Source organism: Nannospalax galili, unplaced genomic scaffold, assembly GCF_000622305.1.
Source record: "Nannospalax galili isolate Female #2095 unplaced genomic scaffold, S.galili_v1.0 scaffold278, whole genome shotgun sequence".
NCBI lineage: Eukaryota > Metazoa > Chordata > Mammalia > Rodentia > Spalacidae > Nannospalax > Nannospalax galili.
This window is the reverse complement of record NW_008347536.1, coordinates 14,426,314-14,447,437: the sequence shown is the minus strand read 5'-3', so window position 1 is coordinate 14,447,437 and position 21,124 is coordinate 14,426,314.

Sequence of the window (21,124 nt, the reverse complement as noted above, 5' to 3'; positions counted from 1 at the left end):
AAAAACACAAGCAAAGCCCCTTCCCGTTGTTAGCGATGGATAAGGACTCTTCCAGAGTCCGTCCAGAGGGTCCTTCCATCTCACCATTATCTGGGGTTTCAGGTTTTTTCCAGTGGAGGACTATGAGGAGTTCTGTTGAATTTTTTGAAATGTTGAATAAATTTAAGGTAGCTAGTGCCATAGACAGTTGTATGTTGGTAGAGTAATTACCTCCCTTTTGTTTTGTGAGTTGATTTTTTAAGGTTTGGTGGGTTCTTTTGATAATTCCTTGTCCTTGGGGATTATAGGGGATTCCTGTATGGTGGGATATGTCCCAGTGGGAGCAGAAGGATTCAAAGGTTGAGCTGACAAAGGCTGGGCCATTGTCAGTTTTTATCTGTTGAGGGAGGCCCATAATGGCAAATGTCATGAGCATGTGGGCAATAAGTTTTTTTGAATTTTCTTGAGTTTGTGCAATGGCCCAAATGAATTTGGAATAAGTGTCCACTATAACGAAAACAAAACTTTGATGGCCGAATTGGGGGACATGGGTAATGTCAATTTTCCAGAGGGTGTTCTCCTTCAGGCCATGGGGGTTGGTACCCAGAGTTTGTAATGCAGGGGTATGTATTAATGAGGCACAAGAGGAGCAGGTTTTTAGGATCTGTTTTAGGTGGGCTGTAGGGGTGTTAGGGAATTGGGCTTGGAGGCCTTTGAGGTTTGTATGGGTAAGAGCGTGAAACATTTTAGCTTTTGTAAGGGTAGAATGGAAGGCCTATGGGAGGCAATACTGATTGCATTGCAAGGGCATTACCTTCTGTAAGAGGTTGTGGCAAGGGGCTGTGGGAACGGATATGTTGGATATAGAGGGGCTGTTTACGTCCCTCTAAAAGGGTGGATATGGAAATAAGGAAGGGGGATAAAGGGTTTTGGTCGAGTTTAACAAAAGATCGTGAGATCCAGGGGAGAAGGTTAGTGACATAAATGCTATCAGAAAATAGGTTGGCAGGCTCATGTACCTCCTTTAGGGCAAGGTAGACCACATATAATTCATTATATTGGGGGCAATTATGAGGAAGTTCTTGGAAAAGGACAGTGGGTGGTTGGGTGGCATCCTTATAGAGGACAGTGGCAGCTCCCTGGGAGATGGGGATCAATGAAGATTGTAATGGCTTTCTCCAAAGGGGTTTGGGAGAACAGACGGGGAGGGAGCCAGGGGAGGGAGGGGAGGGCAGCAATCCATTTATCTTTGGGAAAGTGGTTGTCTCTTTGTCCCAGAAATCCCATTAGGCTAACAGCTATCTGGGAGTGATTATGGATCAGCCATTAGACATCAGAGAGGGAAAAGGGGGTGATGATTTTGTCAGGTTCTTTCCCTAAGGTTTGTAAGGAACGATTCCTTCCTTGACATATCATGTTAGCCAAAGTGTCCATTTCAGTTAATAAGCAAGGGGCATTGCCAATAGGGGTATGAAGCCATTTGAGGACCCCTTGAGGTTGATGGGGGGCCCCAACAAGGGTTGAGGAGGAATTGAAAATCAGGAGGTAGACTGGGGAGGAGGGCTTATAGCGGCGTAGGGTCATCTCTTGAAGGGATTTGTTGATGGCTGCTAATGCCCTGTTGGCTTCCAATGTGAGTTAGCATTCGGATGAAGGATGTTTGTCCCCTTTTAGGAGGTTGAAGAGGGGTTTAAGGGTGTCTGTAGAGAGTGGGAGCCAAGGCCTGAGCCAGTTGAGGTTCCCTAGGTAACTCTGTAAGGAAGCCAGGGTAAGTTGGGAAGGGAAAGAAAGGACAGGTTTCAGTGGCTGGATGGTTGTTAGGGAAATTTCAGTGCCTAGAAATTTTATGGGCAGGATGAGCTGAATCTTTGTAGGAGTTATTTTAAGCCAGAGGCCTCAAGGGAGGATATTAATTGATCCCTGAGGTCTGGTAAGGGTAGCGGGGGTTCATACCAGGCAAGGATGTCGTCCGTGTAATGGTAAACAGGGAGTCCCTTTTTAATATGGGGTTTTAAGGCAAAAGCAACCATTCTTGGCAAATGGTGGGGCTGTTAGCCATTCCTTGGGGGAGAACAGTCCATTCATATCTTTTTGCAGGTCCAGAATTATTGATTGCGGAGACAGAGAAGGCAAATCTCTTATAATCTCTTGGGTGTAATGGAATGGAGAAGAAACAATCCTTGATATTGATGGATAACAAGAGGGTATTTGTGGGAATGCCTGAGACCAGGGGGAATCCGCATTGAGGGGAGCCCCAAATTTGCATGGTTTTGTTGATGGCCCTTAGGTCTTGTTAATAAGTGCCATCCCCCTGAGCTTTTTCTTATGGTGAAGATGGGAGTGTTCCAAGGCCTGATGTGTCTTAATTGTACTTGTTCCTTAACAAGTTTCTCAATGATTAGTAATCTCTCCCTAGATAGTGGACACCGTTCAACCCAGACAGGAGAATCAGAGTTCCATTCTAGGCAGGGAGTTTGATATTTAACAGTGGTCATTAGAATTGGGGGTGATCAGTGAATGGGCAAAAGGGGCATGAGTCAGATGGGTCACTGGGGTCCATTGAAGGACCCTGGTCCCCGGTGGTGATAATTACATCAAGAGCTCTGAGGAGGTCTCTTCCTAATAGGTTAGTAGCCACGTCAGCAACCAAAGGGCAGATGTGGCCTTTGTTTCCATCAGGGTCCTCCCATGTGAGGGTTTCTTTAGTGATGAAAGCCTGGGAGGTGCCCCCTATCCCCACTAACTTGGGGCCCAGTAGTAAGGACCATGTTGAAGGGGCTTCCTGTCTCCTAATGATAGTCTTATTGGCCCCTGTGTCAATGAGGCATTTAAAGGGCTTTCCCCGTAATTTGATAACCATTTAGGGGTGAGTTTTCTCTAGTGTGGTGGAGGTCCATAAAGTTCTGACCTTAGGAGGCTGCCCTTTTACTGGCAGGGCTGAGGGCTGCCCTGGGAGAAGTTTAAAGGCGGGAGTGGTTTTCCTTCTTTATCATATTTGGAATGGCAATCGCGTTTCCAGTGGAATCCTTTTCTGCAGCGAGGGCAGACTGTTTTAGAGGCTTCATTTGTTTTAGTTTGGGCATTCATTCTTCCAATGTCCCCTATCCCTGCATTTAAAGCATTTACCTTCTTGTTTTAAGACATCTGAGAAAGCCTGAGCTATGGATGTGGCCTTATGAGAGGCCATGCCTATATCTTGGGTGTCCACGATCCATTTATCATAATGTTCCTCCTTTAAGCCTTGATGGGCCTGTCTACATTCAGAGGTCATCCCATCCCAAATGATATTGCTGAGTAGGATGTCTCTTGTCATAGGGTCAGAAATTTTTCTATCTATGCTAGTTTTGGACCTGAGTATAAAGTCAGCAAAGGATTCTTTGGGTTTTTGCCAGAGGAACATGAGGGATGATTCAGAGGTAGGGCCAGAAGGAGGGGCAATACGCTCCCAGGCCTGCAAGGCACAAAGGTGCACCTGTTCATAATACCCAGGCAGGAATCCCACTTGCTGGACTCCTGTGGCCCAGTCGCCCTGACCAAAGAAGGCATCAAAGTTCCAATTGATATCAGCTTGCTCAGCATTTTTGCAGTGTTGTTAGATACACTCGTCAAGGAAAAGGGTCTCCCATTGTAAGAAGAGGGGGCCAGGCAGACGCCCTTCAGATGTCACATCAGTCTGGGGCTGTATTCAAGGTGGCACTGAAGCCAAGGAGGATATTTTTTGTCCAGGGGCATGTACACCATCCTCATATATGGCTTGTCAGAGTTCCTTAAGGTCTTCTGCTGAGTATGGTACTATTGTAGGGGCTTGCGAAAGGTGGGGACCAGGTTAACAGGTAAGGCCTAATATTCTAGGTTTTGTGTGTCCCTGATATTGCAGAGCTGTTGGGTAGCTGAAGGGGCAGGTTTTGGCGGGGCTGTGGGAGTAGGCTGGGGTTTCTCCCTAGGGGGAGGTTTGGGGGTCTTTATCCCCAGCTTCCTTGTGTGAGTAGGGAGGCAAAGGGGTAGAGGTGTGAGGGTTCCATTTTAAAGTTAGCTCTTTTCTGATATTTTCTATGGCCTGTTCCAGGGAGGCCAAGTCGGCCATGGGGTGATCTTCTGGGCATTCCTCATCCGAGTCCTCAGGGGAAGGGTTGGGACAAGGGGGAGCCTTCACTGATATTGTGGGTTGGTGGGGGACCTATGCATTGCCTGATGGCTGCAATGATGGGGAGGGATTGGAGGGAAGGGGGGAGCCATCTTTAATCTCCCTCTGTCTGTCTAGGTAGGCTACCCTGGTCCAGACTTCTGAGTCATATGGGTCACCAGAGGCCATCCAAGGGGCGAGTTGTAGGACTTCATCCCAAAAGGAGGCAGCCTCTTTCTGAGAGAGTTTAACTCCTCTACTTTTAAGAAGAGCCTGGAAGCCCCTTATTGGTGATCCCTCAAGTTTCCAGGGGTGTTGCCCATGATAGAAAAGGAAAGGGGGGTGAAACACTGAGTCCTAGAGGAACATTCCCAAGACCCAGAGGTTATGGGGGATTCCTGACTAGTCCAGAGCACAAGCCTGACCACAAATTTCAGAAAACCGGCGACCACCCTAGGGGCTTTTAACTGGTTGTTGTGTTACTGGGTTTTGCAGTAGAGAGACAATATAGATGGGAGGTCTTTGCCGACACCTGGACAGACAGTCAGGGTCCATTCAGAGGACTAGGAGCCTTCAACTAACATTAGAAAGTGGTCCTGATCAGAAAGCTTCAGTTGCTCTTTCATCTTGAACAGTCCCTCACAAAGGTACAAACCAAAAGTAAAAAGGGGGAAAGGAGAGAGTGCCAATCCTCAGAGTGGGATGGCCAAGGCTTAGCAGCCTATGTCCCTCTGTTGGGGAGAACTCACCCTTCTCCTGCACATCCCAAAGAGCCTTTCTCAAGCCCCACTTTGGGTGCCAGCTATTGGCCTCCCCTCAGCCCAAACTCCGCTGCTACTGGGAGACTGTTATGTACCAGCCCCTGTCATGGAAAGTTGGGTGAGGAGGGAGACCAATGGGGTGAGAGGGGCCTCAGGCGGTCAGTGAAGAAGAAAACACTCAGAGGCTGTGTCAGTGGACAGCTCGTTTATTATGGCAGAAGCAGAGGTTTATATAGGAAAGTTTCACAGGCAAAGAGGTGGGGTTGTTTTCTGGTGGGCAGGCAGGTAGGAGGAGGAAGGGGGCTTCTGAGGCTACGTGGCCTTTGTCCTGTCCTCCGGTCACATGGTCTACAAGAGACCCAGTTAGGATTAAAGGATTAGAGACCTAATAGTTTTATTTGGGAGTTGTTGGGTAAGAGACAGTGCATTTAGAATGGAGCGGGCCAGTTTCCTGCTGTCCTCACTAGGAGGTCTCTGGCCTGGTCATGCTCTACAGACCAGGCACTCCTGACTTATCCCAATAGTTCAACTTTGGTACATCTGCCTTCTTCCCAGCTCACTAGCCCACTTACACCCTCAGGAGTAGGAAGTAGCTTCTTTCTTTCTTAATAAACTGCCCCAGGTAGCAGTCAATGGAGTGATGCACAATTGTCAAAGTGTTGAGAATAAGAGACTGAGTACTCAGTCCTAAATGGTACATCTTTATCAACCCCACTCCCCCAAGGCTCAGGAAACATCTCAGGAAAGGAGAGTGGGGGAGGTAAGAGCTTGAAGATTGAAAAGAGGCTGTGAAATGCTATCTTCTGGACGTGAGACAGTTCTTGCACTCATGAACTCACAGTGGCTGTGTCTGCCTGCACAAGATCTGCACAAGATCCAGCCAACCAAAATTCTGGGATGGAAGGAAGTGCTCTTCAGGTCTCACCCCTGATTGAGGAGCTATTGGCAGTTGATAGCTGCTGGGGGAGAGAGAACCATTCTTTTTTGAGGCTATTCCCACTGGTAACATTTCCCATGTCCTGGGGCTAGAGAGATAACTCAGTGGTTAAGAGCACTGACTGCTTTTGCAGAGGACCCAGGTTCGATTCCCAGCACCCACATGGAGGCTCCAAACGGTCCTTAACTCCAGTTCCAGGGGAATCCGAAGCCTTCTTCTGACCTCTGTGGCATTGCATGACATGGGTGCACTCACATACATGCGGACAATACACTCATACACATAAAATAAATAAATAAAATATTTAAAAAAATATTTCCCATGTCCCACACTTATCCACATATGGGGTGGTAGTTTGAATGAGAATGTCCCCCATAGGCTCCAAGTAGTTGATCACTTTGTCCCCAGTAGGTGGCACTGTTTGCTGAGGTTAGGAGGTATGGCCTTGCTGGGGGAAGCCCATCCCTGGGGGTGGGCTTTGAGAATTCTTAGCATTGCTCCATTTCCAGTTTCACTCTCTCTGCTCCCTGTGCCTGCTTGAAGATGTGAGTGCTGAGCTTTCTGCTCCTGCTGCTTCTGTCACCATGCCTCCTCTGCCATGATGGGCTCTGATCCTCTGGAACCACAAGCCCAGTAAACTTCCTTCTATAAGTTACCTTGGTCATGATATTTTAATACAGCAACAGAAAAGTAACTAAGACATATGGGTGGCACTAATTGAACTTCAGTGAGTTGAAGGAAAGAAAGGACGGAAGGAAGGAAGGAAGGAAGGAAGGAAGGAAGGAAGGAAGGAAGGAAGGAAGGAAGTTGGACATGGGGATATTGTGGGAGTTGGAGGAGGAAACTGGAAAGTAGATAGCTCATATTATATTGTATACATGTATGAAATTCTCAAGAATAAAGAAACACTATAATAAAAAGTAAACTACCTCTATTTTTAGCACTACAACAACAACAACAACAACAAAAGAGGGAGGTATGCCTGACATGGTGGTGAACAGCTTTGATCCCAGCACTCAGAAGGCAGACACAGGAGGATTTCTGTGAGTTCAAGGTCAGCCTGGTCTAGATAGTGAGTTCTAGACCAGCCAGAGCTACTTAGTGAGACCTGTCTCCACAAACTAGGTGGGAGGAGGCGGGGGGATGGAGAGATGGCTCAGTGGTTAAGAGCCTGTATTGCCGCCTGTAACTCCAGTTCCAGAGGATCTGATGCCCACTTCTTGCCTACAAAGGCACCTGCACTCACATGCACACACACACATACACACACATGCACACTGTACATAATTAAACAAAATAAATCTTAAACAATTTAACCCTGCCAAAAAAACAAACAAAAAAAAACCCTTATGATTTTCTTGACTCAATGCTAGGAGTATAGGGATCTCTCTTTCTCTCTCTCTCTCTCTCTCTCTCTCTCTCTCTCTCTCTCTCTCTCTCTCTCTCTCCCCCAATCCAGAAGAAAAATGTGATGTAGTCATTGTCTTTGATAAGAAATCATCATTTGTGAACCATGTATCAGGAACTTACATTATTTAAATTTCTAAAAATTTATTTACTTATTTTTATTTTATGTGTATGAGTGTTTTGCCTACACGTGTCACACAATGCCAGCAAAGGGCAGAAGAGGGTATCTGATCCCCTAGAACGGAGTTTCAGATGGTTACCCACCAGGTGGGTGCTGGGAACCAAACCCGAGTCCTCTGCAAGAGCAGCGAGTGCTCATAACCACTGAGCTAGCTCTGCAGCCTCAGATACTGACACTCTTTGACACACTTGAGGCACAGTGGATTAGGTCTTTTGTCGACAGTACCCAGGAAGTGGGTGGCAGAACCACAGCTGGGCCCCGGGCCCATCAGGCTCTAGTTCAGACCTGGGTCTTGGCTTGACCACACAGGAAGCTGACAGCCTGGTATGAGGAACTAAATTCCTACTTAATCCTCAGTGGTATCATGTGACTGCTGCTCAGGAACAAACACACACAGGACAAGTTGAATTTCAGAATTAATTCTAAAAAAAAAAAAAAAAAAAGAAAGAAAGAAAGAAAGAAAGAAAAAGATATCTGAATAAGTTCCATATTCATTCATCTGTACTCACATGTTAAATGAGAACACTTTGGAAATAATGGCGTTAAATAAAAATTATTAAAGTTATTATCTGTTCATTTTTATAGAAAGCTTGAAATATCGTATGTGGCTCACGTTACATTTCTATTGGACAGTTCTGGTGCATTACCCACCTCAGCACTATTTGCCCTCCTTTCCTTGCATTCGAAGCCATGGTTCCACCTGGCAGACAGAAGTCCTCCCCAGCCAGGCTTTTGGAAGTGGGTGGCCCCTGCTCTGCCGCCCCCTAGCGGCCGCTCTTCCATGCTGCCTTCCCATTCTTGAGTTAGCCTCCCTATCTGGTGGCTCTGGACCGACTCGGCATCTTGAAACATTTTGTTGTCCTAAATCATGTATCATAGTTACCTATTATCCTGTCTTGATTTTTTTGTTGTTGTTCTTTTTGAGACAGGATCTCCCTGTAGCCCCAGCTGTCCTGGAACTCACTATGTAGACCAGGCTGGCCTTGAACTCACAGAGATCCGCCTGCCTCTGCCTCCAGAGTGCTGGGATTGAAGGCGTGCGCCACCAAGCCCGGCTCCTGTCTTGATTTTACTTGATTCAAAGTACTTTATAGCAGGATGTGGAGACACTGACACATGACTGAGTCCCAGCATTTGGGAGGTGGAAACAGAAGATAAGGAGTTCAAGGTCAACCTCTGCTATCTAGGGAGTTTGAAGCCAGCTCAAACAAAACAATTTATAGAAAGAATGAGGCCATTTCTTTGTTCCTATTACTATCTTTCCCCCCCTTCTTTTTACTGTCAACTTTTTAACAAGGGTCAACTTGATTAAGATACCTTAGGTAACTTTTATCTTATCTGTTGGTGGAAAGTTGTCACATCTGGAAAACAATGTTACCTATCCTTTGAAATTCCTAGGTGTTAATAAGTAACAGGATTTTTGGAGCCAGAATTTGGGTCTGGAAAAGGAGTTTCCTTTTGATGGAAAGCAATGTCTCTAGTAGGCTAACAGGTTTAAGCTCATCATAAGGGTAACGGGGACTGGATGAGAATTATAGGATTACATAATGTGTTCTTTTATTATTTTTATATTTTGGCAGTACTGGGGATTGAACCTATGACCTCATGTATGCAAGGCCAGGGCTCTGAACTACAACCCCAGCTCCTAGAATTATATATTGTACACAATGTGTTTAACATAGTGCCCAGTACATTACAAACTCCCAATAACTGTAGCCATTAATACGTGAAACTAGTTGTTATTTGCATAGGCAGCAATTCTTTGAGGGTGTTATTTGTTGCATGTTAGGACTACAGTTCAGAACCTTATCAAGGAGTAAATAAAGGGACTAGAAATAAACTAAATTCGAATGGGGTCACTAGGCTGGGAAAATACCCAGCCAGTAAGAATTTCTGGAAATTTACCAAACCTGAGTCAACTCAGCCAACAAAGGAGAGGGGAGTAGACCAGGAAGAGGTCATAGATCAACTCTGCTGGGAACTCTGTGGTACATGAAGATATTCCTAGTGTTGTGTAGAAATATGGATGTGGCAACATAAAATGGAAGCCCTTCAAAGAAACTGATCTGTATATTTTTAAGTAGGTTATGGTGAGTTTCAATTTTCAATAGCACTTATATTCCTATGGATACAGGACAACTAAATTTTTTAATTTATTTTTATTTTTATGTGTATGAGTATTTTGCCTGCATGTATGTAAGTGCACCTATGTCATACAATGCCCTTGGAGGCCAGAAGAGAGTGTTGAATCCCCTGGGGCTGGAGTTATGGATGGTTGTTAGCTGCCACGTGGGTGCTGGGAACCAAACCTGGGTCCTCTACAAGAACATCCAGTGTTCTTAACGACTGAGCCATCTCTCCAGCCCCCAGATACAGGTCATTTAGAAGACTGACTAACTATTTTAAAGTGTTGACGTTATGATAATGTTGGAAGTTATAGTCTTTGCAAATTTATTTAAACTTATGGTGAAAAGTGTACCTAATTTGGGCACAAAAGTTAAAGTTCTACATAATTTGAGCTGGGGTTGTAACTCAGAAGTAGTACACTCCCATAGCATGCATAGGACCCTGGGTTCAATCGTCCTTAACTGCAAGGAGGGAAAAGTCTATGTAACTTAAAACATAAAAGAAAATATGATCCTTGAAAAACAATGTTTTTTAAGACAGGGTATCATATTTCCAAGGCTGGACTTGAAAGGTGTACTCCACTATACCCAGCTAGCCTTTGGATTCTTGGAAATGTGAGCAGAACTTTTTGAAGATCAGAGCTGCATGCTATCTCTTCAGGAATGGAATTGCTGGGTGGCAAGAAGGTGCAGCCACCATTCCCCAAGATAACAAGCTTTCCAGGACCAGTGAGATGCCTCAGCGGGAAAAGGCACCTGCCACCAAGCCTAATGGCCTGAGTTTGATCCTCAGGACCTACATAATGGAAGGAAAGAACTAGATCCCAAAAGCTGTCCTCTGACCTCCACATGTGTGCTATAGCATGCATAACCCCATATGAATAAAAAATAAGTAAATAAATAAATAAATAAATAAATAAATAAATAAATAAAGTTTTCTTAAAACCAAGCTGTCCAAAGCACCTGCATTATTCTACAACCCCCTGCAAGGAGAGGGAATGCACTGTGATACAACTTCTCCCAAAGAATGCAGGTAGAAGTCTACAGCTTTCACAGGACAGACATGCCCATCATCTCTCTGGGGATGTCCAAGGCCAAACAGAAGTTCCTTGGCACCAGGATCCCAGTACTTTCAAAACTGCAGAGTCAGAATCTGGAAAATCAAGGTAGAAGGCCCCAATGGCTTTCTCACTAAGAAAGAGCCTTCTCTCTGCTCCAAACCAGTCCCTATCCTATCCAAGACCAGGCTCCCAGTGGAGTCAGAGGATGACCTCTGGCCCACTTATTACTATTTCTTTCCTTCCGAAGAGCTGCCCCTGCTGCATATATCATAGTAGTATGGGTTCTTTTGCCTGTGTATTAGTTACTTTTCTGTTGCTGTGATAAAACACCATGGCCAAGGCAACTTATGGAAGGAGGAGTTTATTTGGTTTACAGTTCCAGAGGGGTAAGAGTCCATCATGGCAGAGAGACATGGTAGCAGAGGTGGTCAGAGCAGAAAGCTGAATGCTCACATCTTCAAACAGGCACAGGAAGCAAAGAGTGGCTGGAAATCGCACAAGGCCTAAGAACTCTTAAAGCCCACCCCCAGTGAAGTGCTTCCTCCAGCAAGACCACACCTCCTAAAACCTCGAAAACAGCGCCACCAACTGGGGACAACAGTATTGTCCAAATATTTGGAGCCTATGGGGGACATTCTCATTCAAAGCACCACAGCCTGCAATAGATAGTGAGTTCCTCTAGTGTGTGAGATGAAGGTTATTGATGAAGGTCTCAGACTTATGTAAAAAGCAGAGATGAGCCACACCTTGGTGATGGGTGATACTTGTGAGGCAGGCAAGCATAGGGAAGAGCTAGCAGCCTAAGACTCTCCCACGCTTGGGCTATATACATACCCCTCTTCTAGCAATGCACTTAGCAACCTGAGACCTTTACCTGCATGTACTATGCACACACACACATTCCTTTCCAAACAACACACCTAGCAACCTCTTAGTAACCTAGGACCCCCATCTGCATCATGCTTCACACACACGCTATTCTGAACAATAGAATTAGTTTGTCCTCCTCTTAGTGATCATCAAACTTAGAATCTGTCTAATCACACTGTAGTTATGTCCAGGCACAAAAATAAGGAGTTTGATCTGGTCTGAACTGGGTTTTGGGTACATGCCCAATAAGACAAACTGCATCCTCTAAGTGAACATTAAGAAATAATCCATTATTGGCCATCTTATGCCTACATATGATTGGGTGTGCACATTAAAGTCAAATGTGTTATGGAAGGATATGTGTTGTAAGCAAAAGCTGATGTTGTCCAGGCCCATCAACCAAAATAGAGAACCACCCAAATTTTGGTCCTAGTGAACAAACTCCTCCTTCCTTTGAATCCCACAAAAAAAAATTTAAAAAATTAAAAAAGCCCTGAGCAATAACCCAGGGTCCCTGAATACTTTTGTTCATGTGGCCCAGCGTCACTGTTAACAATGTATCTGACCTGTTCTGTCCCTTTGCTAATAAAGTTACCTTGCTACTTTTGCAAGCCTGTGTAACCTTTTTTTTTTTTTCTTGTATTTTTGAGACAGGGTTTCCCTGTAACCCCCAACTGGCCTGGAACACGCCAGGTAGACCAGGCTAGCCTCGAACTCACAGAGATCCACCTACCTCAGCCTCCCCTGTGCTGGGATTAAAGGCGTGTGCCACCATGTCTGGCTAGCCTTTCATTTTTTAAAAATTTTATTTTATTGTATGAACATTTTGCCTACATATATGTAAGTTTATCATATGCATGCAGTGCCCAAGGAAGCACCAAGGAGGACTAGAGGAGGGCATCAGATCCCCTGGAACTGGAGTTATGGACTGTTGTTAGCTGCCATGTGGGTGCTGGGAAATAAACCCGAGTCCTCTGCAAGAACAATAAGTGCTCTTAACCACTGAGCCATCTCTCTAGCCCCTATTTCAATTTTAAGTAAAAGATCAAGAACTTGGAAACACCAGGCACACACCCTGGGTAACACTTGTTGAAAGAGACACCCTCGCCCAAACCACTGAACCTTAAAGTAAAGCAAGTTGTTTGTGCACATTATGAGCAAGGATAATCTGTCCCATCTAACGAGTACTTTTTGTGTACTGGATTTGATGCCAGGAGCTTTTCAGATTCCATGTGACTCAACATAGAAATCCTGTGAGATTAACGCTAATTTTCCCATTTTGCAGGTGAGGAAGAGGCCTGGACAGGTCGTGAAACTTGTTGGTAGTGGTAGCTCTGGGACATGAAACAGATTGAGCTGGCTGTGAATTTCTCCAGTTTCATCCTCCAACTGAGCAGGCTCTGCCCTCCTCCACCGTCCAGCCTGGTGCTAGCCTGCCTTTAGCACCTGTGCATTGTGGTGTCTCCAACTATGTGGCACCACTAGGACAATCTGTACAGCACAGTGAATATTCATACCTAGGAAGAAACCTGGAAATTCGTGACCCTGAAGTTTACACCAACCAGCCCAGTGTCATTTTTTTTCTTTTCCTGGGATATTTTTATTCCTTCTCTATCCTTTTTTATAAAAATATTGTTTTGAGCAGGGCGTGGTGGCGCATGCCTTTAATCCCAGCACTTGGGAGGCAGAGGCAGGCAGATTTCTGTGAGTTCAAGGCCAGCCTGGTCTACTTAGTGAGTTCCAGGACAGCAGGGGCTACAGGGAGACCCTGTCTCAAAAAGACCAAAAACAAAAAAATCTATTATTGTTTTGAGTCAGAGAAAGAAAACTATTTGCACAATGTGGAATATCCTTCTGTTCACCTCAGCTTCCGTGCACTTACTCTGTCTGGCACACGTGTGTCTCTTCAGATGCACTTACTCTGTCTGGCACACGTGTGTCTCTTCAGATGCACTTACTCTGTCTGGCACACGTGTGTCTCTTCAGATGCACTTACTCTGTCTGGCACACGTGTGTCTCTTCAGATGCACTTACTCTGTCTGGCACACGTGTGTCTCTTCAGAGCTTCAGCTTAAGAATTAGATCCTGTAACAATTTTTTAAAAATATTTATTTATTTAGTCTTTTTAAGACAGGGTCTGCCAGCTGTCCTGAAACTCACTATGTAGACCAGGTTGGCCTCAAACTCACAAGAGATCCACCTGCCTGTGCCTCCCAAGTTCTGGGATTAAAGGCGTGTGCCACCACATCCAGCTATTTATTTATTTTAACATTTTATTATTTTTATTTTATTTTTTAAGTGCGAGTGTTTTTCTTGTGTGTATGTAAGTGCATCTGTGTCATGTAATGCCTGGAGAGGCCAAAAGAGGGTGTTAGATTCTCTGGAACTGCAGTTATGGAGGGTTGTTAGCCACCTGGGCCCTCTGGAAAAGCAGCCAGTGCTCCCAACCACTGAGCCATCTCTCCAGCTCTTATTTTTATTTTTTAATTATGTGGTGTGTGTGTGTGTGTGTGTGTGTGTGTGTGTGTGTGTGTGTGTGTGTGTGTGTGAGTGTAGTTTCCCTTGGAGGCTAGAAGAGAGCATTGAAACCCCTGGAGCTGGAGTTACAGGTAGTTGTAAACCATGAGACTTGGGTGCTGAGAACTGAACTCAGGTCTTCTGAAAGAGTGGTATGTGCTCTTAACCCCTGAGCCATCTCTCCAACCTCCTGTGACTACTTTTTAGATGCACCTCTACGGTCCTGTTGTCTCCACAGTCCCACTTGAGATGCTTACCACATTTATTTATTTGTCCCAGCAGTCCCAGCTCCTGGAAACAGAAGCTGAGTCAGACTTATCAGTGACCCTAGTACCTCACATAAGTACAGGTTCCAAATAATACCAAAAACTACCATACATGTGCTAAGCACTTTGCCTGTTTAGTTCATTTAACCTCATGACATACCATGATATGATTTATCAGTCATCAGTGTTTTCAACTCTTTTTTACAGGTGAGGAGACTGATGCAGAGATAATTCACCTGATGTCAAAGGGCTGGTAAGCAAGTGGATGTAAGCACAAGTTGTATAGCTCAAACCCATGACCTTAAATACTATCCCACACTAAGCAGATGTCTGTTAAAGTTTCAGTAAGTGAAAAACGCTAGAATTCCTCTAAAGTACTTTTTTTTTTTTCCAAAGACAAGGTCTCAAGATATCAAGATAAAAATCTAAAGTACAGGAACTGGAGAGATGGCTCAGGGTTAAGAGTAGTATCTGCTCTTGCAGAGGACCAAGTTCCAGTTCCCAGCATGCACATGGCAACTCACAACTGTTCATAACTCCAGTCCAAGGGGATCAAACACCCTCTTCTGGCCTCCTTAAACACTGCACACATGGTGCACTTATATACACACAGACAAAACACTCATACACATAAAATAAAAATGAATACTTTTTTGTTTTGGGTTTTTGTTTTGTTTTGTTTTGTTTTGTTTTGAGACAAGATCCCCCTGTAGCCCCAACTGGCCTGGAACTCACTATGTAGACCAGGCTGGTCTTCAAATCAAAGATCTGCCTGCCTCTGCCACCCAAGTGCTGGGACTACAGGCAAGTGCCAGCATGCCTGGCTATAAGTGAATAATTTTTTAAAAGACAAGGTCTCAGGCTGGAGAGATGGCTCAGCAGTTAAGAGCACTGACTGCTCTTGCAGAGGACCTGGATTCAATTCCCAGGATCCACATGGAGGCTAACAACTATCTGTGACTCCAGTTCCAGGGGATCTGAAGCCACCTTCTGACCTCCTTGGGCATTGCATGACACAGGTGCACTTACATATATGCAGGCAATATACTCATACACATAAAATAAATTTTTCTTTTAAAAAAGATGCCAGGCATGGTGGCACATGCCTTTAGTCCCAGCACTCAGGAGGCAGAGACAGGCAGATTGCTGTGAGTTCAAGGCCAGCCTAGTCTACATAGTGAGTTCCAGACCACCTGGGGCTACAGGGAGACCCTGTCTCAAAAAGACATAAAATGATAAAATAATAATAATGATAATAATATTGTATCATGGAGCCAAGGCTGATTTCAAATGCATCACATAGCTGAAGATGACCTTAAGCTCCTGATCCTCTTGCCTTCGCCTCTGGACTGCTGGGATTATAGGATGTGCCACCAAGCTTTGTGGAAGGCTTTCTGAATGCCCCCAGGCAAGGTTTAAATCCATATCCATTTAAGCACAATCTATTTAAATTTATGGATTTAAGTTCACTACTGGATACCCTGGACACAGCCACTTTGGTTCTAGAAAACTGAAAAAGGCCAAGGGGCTATAGTCACTGGAAGTGCCTGCATTCATTCACTAGCGAGCCAAACTTCAGTATATAAAAGAGAGGTGTCGGTCTGGGAGAGAAGGCCCCTGATGATCTCATCTCCCTGACTCCAGAGCTCCACAAACAGTCCAGAATTCCCCTTAATCTGCTTCCTTGGTTCTCTACAGGTGATCTACGCCAGGGTAGGAGCCCAAGAATTCAACTGAGCAAGAAATGTAAAAGAGAGTGTCCTAGGGCCAAGTAAACAAGATTTTTTAAACATCATTTATTAATACATATGCGTATGTGTATGAGTGCTCACCAAGGCACATATATACAGGGCAAAGGACAACTTTGATGAGCTGACTCTCTCCTTCCACTTTTTTGGGGGGGTTTTTTTGAGACAGGGTCCTCCTGTAGCCCCAGCTGGTCTGGAACTCACTATGTAGACCAGGTGACTTTGAACTCACAGAGATCTGTCTGCCTTTGACTCCTGAGTGCTGGGACTAAAGGTGTGCACCACCATGCCCAGCTTCTCACCTCTTCTGTTTCCTGGAGCTTATTTTTATTGTAAGTAGAAGATTCTGAAGTCTTTCAGCAAAGCTATATAATCAATAAAACAATCTTTTTTTTTGTCTTTTTGAGACGGTCTCCTCTTAGCCCTAGCTGTCCTGGAACTCACTATGTAGACCAGGTTGGCCTTGAACTCAGAGATACACCTGCCTCTGCCTCCCAAGTGCTGGGACTACATGCGTGTATTGCTTATATGTGTGTTAAGTGTACCGGAGTCATGCAATGCCCTAGGAGGTCAAAAGAGGGCATCAAGTTCCCTGGAACTGGTGTTATAGATGGTTGTCAGCTGCTGTGTGGGTGCTGGGAATCGAACCCAGGTCCTCTGAAAGAGCAGCCAGTGCTCTTAAGCACTGAGCCACTTCTCCAGCCCCCCAAATAATATCTTTTAAATTTTATTCTCTCCTGATCTATTGTTCACGTGCAGAGACTAAACATAAGGCTCAGAAAGAGTCACTAATAAAATTTAATGTAATCAATGAGGATGTGATGATGTTACTATGTCTCATTGGGGCAATTGGGCTCGTGGGGACAGATGATCCCTTTCTCGATGAATCAGGTCTTTCACCAGGGTAGGCAAGCATCCCTGGTTCTTGATTGAACCTCAGATAAAGCACTTATTTGTTCAGGAGTCTTTCAAGGGAGGAAAACCAAAAAACCACATTTTGAACACTCAGCTCTGGCAGGGGTTACCCCATATTATCGTGGGGCACATGGAATGCTAGGCACAGCACTGGGAGGGAGGAAGGGGTACACTGGGTTATAGGACAGGTCTGGGGTAGGTCTTGCCATCTATGTGGAGAGGAAAGCAAGTGTTTCAGAGAGAGGCTGGCTGCTGAGAGTGACAAGGGGGGTTCTGGGATTCAACAATTTTTTGAGAGGGTCTCAAGTACCTTTGTCTGTCCTTGAACAAAATATGGAGCTGAGGATGATCTTCATTTCCAAAGTGTTGAGCGGGATTAGAGGAATGAGCTACCTTGCTGGATTTAGAGGTTCATTGCTTATGTTTATGTCTTTGTTTTGAGACAGGGTCCCACTATGTAGCATTGGCTGGCCTGGAGCTCTCTATGTAGACCATGCTGGGGTTTTTTTGCGGGGGAGGTCTTTTTGAGACAGGGTCTCCCTGTAGCCCCACCTGTCCTGGATTCACTATGGAGACCAGGCTGGCCTCGAACTCACAGAGATTCTGCCTCCTGAGTGCTGGGATTAAAGGCATGCGCCACCACGCCCGGCCTGACCATGCTGGTTTTGAACTAAGATATCTGTGTCTTCCTTCTTACCGTTGGGATTAAAGGTGTGGGTCACTATCCCTGACCTAGAGGTTTAAGTTTTGACAAAGATTATATTAGAGGGTTCCACTCTGCCTCCTGTCCATCATGATGTAGAGAAGCTCCTCCCATGTGCTCCTGCCACCATAATGTCCTGCCCAAGCACATGGGCCTGAGGCACCATGAACAGAACTCTCTGAAACCATGAACCAAAGCGAAGCTTTCTTCCACTCTAATTTTTTTCTGTCAGATATTTGAGCACAGCAATGTAAGTGTCTGACTAAGTTGGGTCATTGGTTAAGAGCACTGGAGGCTCTTGTAGAGCACCAGAGTTCAGTTCCCAGCACCCACTGGTGGCTCATAACTGCCTGTTAACGCCAGTTCCCGGGGATATGATGGCCTTTTGTGGCCTCCTCAGGCACCAGACACACACAGGGTACACATGTATACATGCAGGTGAAACTCATACACATAACAAAATTTAAAAAAGGAGAGAAATAGTCCTTGGAGGAACTGAGTTCCTGTGGCAGCAGGATAAGAAAGAGATGAAGCAGACTGCTGGGGATGACTGTTCACTTTACTAAGACTGTTTTTCTCATCTAAGGAATTGTAGGCATCCCAAGGTCAGCTTTCTTTAGGGTTGTGGGACCAGGGAGATGACCTAGAAGATAAAAAGGGTTGCTGTGAAAACAAGAGGACCTGGATTCAAATCCCCAGCACCCATGTAAAATCCAGGCATGGCCACACATGCCTGTATCCCCAGCATCAGGGGATAGAGACAGGCAGATCATAAGGGCTCACTGGTCAGCCACCCTAACTGCAACAAATGAGCTTCAGGTTCAATGACAGACCCTGTCTCAAAAACTAAGGTGGAGCCAGGCGTGGTGGCACATGCCTTTAATTCCAGTGCTTGGGAGGCAGAGGCAGGCAGATTGCTGTGAGTTCAAGGCCAGCCTGGTCTACATAGCGAGTCCCAGGCCAGCTGGAGCTACAGGGAGACCCTGTCTCAAAAAAATCAAAAACAAAACAAAACCAACAACAAACAAACAAACCGAAAACTAAGGTGGAGAAGAGTGGGGTGTGGTGGTGCACATCTTTAATCACAGCACTCAGGAGGCAGAAGTAGGTGGATCTCTGAGTTCAAGGAGCCTGGTCTACACAAGAGAGTTCCAGGCCAGCCAGGGCTACACAGTGAGACATTGTCTCAAAAATAAATAAATAGGGAACTGGAGGGATGACTTAGTGGTTAAGAGGATTTACCATACGTAAGTTCTGTTCCTAGCACCCACATCAGGGTGCTCATGACTACCTGAAACTCTGGCTTCAGGGATCTGACTCCCTCTTCTGACCTCTGTTCACACCTGCACACAGGCCTCTTACATTCACACAGACCATACACATAAAAATGTAAAATAAATCTTTAAAAAATAAGACAGATGATAGAGGAAGGCATCTGCTCTCCTTCTCTGGCCTCTGCATGTGCACAAAGAGGTGCACACTCCAACATACAAAATAAATAATAAATATTTACTTGGGTTGCTTTGGATTTGTGGGTCTATTACAGAGATATCATGAGAGAAGGAAAGGCATATGTCAGAATGAGAAGGACTAAGGTGGACCACTGTGACCTCAGTATAAAAGGTCAGCTGCCCTCTTGCAGCGTCCACATCCCTATTGTAGACAGAAATCAGGCAGTTACCAGAGCCATGGCTTTAGCAACTAGGCACCATTGAATTTTCAGCCTATGGAGCTGGAAGAGGAAACAACTGAAGAAGAGAGGGAAATGACAGATGGAGGAATGAAAACACCCTTGTGAGGATTGTCACCGGTCATCTGCCACGCGGTCAGCAACTGCAGAATTTCAATCCTGTTATCAAGGCCCTATTGATCTATCTTTTGGGTTCATCTATTTTCCTTCCTCTTCCCTGGTCCTTCTGCTCAGTTCTCAAGTTCTTCTGAAAGTTCTTACAGAATTTTTTCTTTCTTCCTTCCTTTCTTTCTTTCTTTCTTTCTTTTCTTTCTTCTCTTTTTCTTTTCTTTTTTTTTTCTGGTGTTTTTGAGACAGGGTCTCCCTGTAGTCCCAGCTGGCCTGGAACTCACCATGTAGACCAGGCTGGCCTCGAACTCAGAGATCTGTCTGCTTCTGCCTCCCAAGTGCTAGGATTAAAGGTGTGTGCCACCATGCAGAACTTTCTTAATTCTTTGATTACAGGACAACTCATTTTGCAACAGTGTTGTTTTAGTGCTGGAGTGACTGTCAGGAACTTCACACTAGCAAAATGAATGAATGTGCTGCGGACACATAGGGAACACTACCACAAGGAAACGTGGGCCCACTGTTTTGCCAGGTCTTTCTATAATCTCAAGAAAAACTTAAAATTGTTTTATAGAGAAACGTCCGAAATGTCCTGATAAAATATGTGCATGTGTGGTGTGTATGCATGTGTGCATATGAGTGGTGTATATGCATGTCTGCATGCAGATCCCAGAGGTTGATGTTTGGTGTTTTCTTCTATCACTGACCACCCTATTTTTGAAGCAGGGTTCCTCTTACTGAACCTCAGTGTTGCTGTTTCAGCTAGACTGGCTGGTCAATAGACTAGGGGTCTCCTGGTCCTCCTATCTCTGTATCCTGTCCTATCTGTGTCATGTTCTCCCCATTCCCCGCCCTGCCACCCTCCCCAGCACTGGAGTTATAGGCATATGCTGCAGCACTCAGCTTTTATATATGGGTGCTGGGGATCCAAATTCAACTTTTCATGCATGCTCAGCAAGCACTTTGTCCACTGAATCATCTCCCCACCTTGAAATATTCTGGTTTTTAAAAGAGAGATCACTCAACTAAAATAAAATTGTTAAATCAGGTGTGGTGGTACATATCTGCTCTCCTGAGGCCAACTCCCAAAGTTGCCCTCTGATCTCCACACACATGCCATGGCACACTCATACCGACGTGTGCAATACACACACACACACACACACACACACACACACACAATAAAAGGGGGGGAAAACAACCCAAATCAGTCAATAAATCAATTGTCGCTGAAATGTTTAGGGTGACCTGTACTAATGTTTTGCAAATTTGAAATGGATCAAAAGATGCAGCGGTGGGTGGTGGAATGGATAGATGTAGTATAAAGCAGATACAGCAAAAATATCAGTTGTAGTTCTGTAGCTCCTAGGTGATGCATATGTGAATGTACACTGTGCAGTTTTCCTGCTATTCTTCCCTCCCTCCCTTGCTTTTAAAAAAGATTTTAAAATTTTTACTTTATTATTTACTTAGTTTTTTGAGACAGGATATCCCTGCAGCCCTAGCAGGCCTGAAATTTCCAGGCTTGCATGTGTGTAAATGCACCTGTGCTTGCAGTGCCCACGGAGGTTAGAAGAGGGCGTCGGATTCCCGGGAACTGGAGTTAAGGACAGGTGTTACCCACCATGTGGCTGCTGGGAACCGAACTCAGGTCCTCCCCAAGAAGAGTCCGTGCCCTTAACCGCTGAGCCGCGTCTCCGACCCCTGACCTTGAATTTCTTGTCCTCCAGCC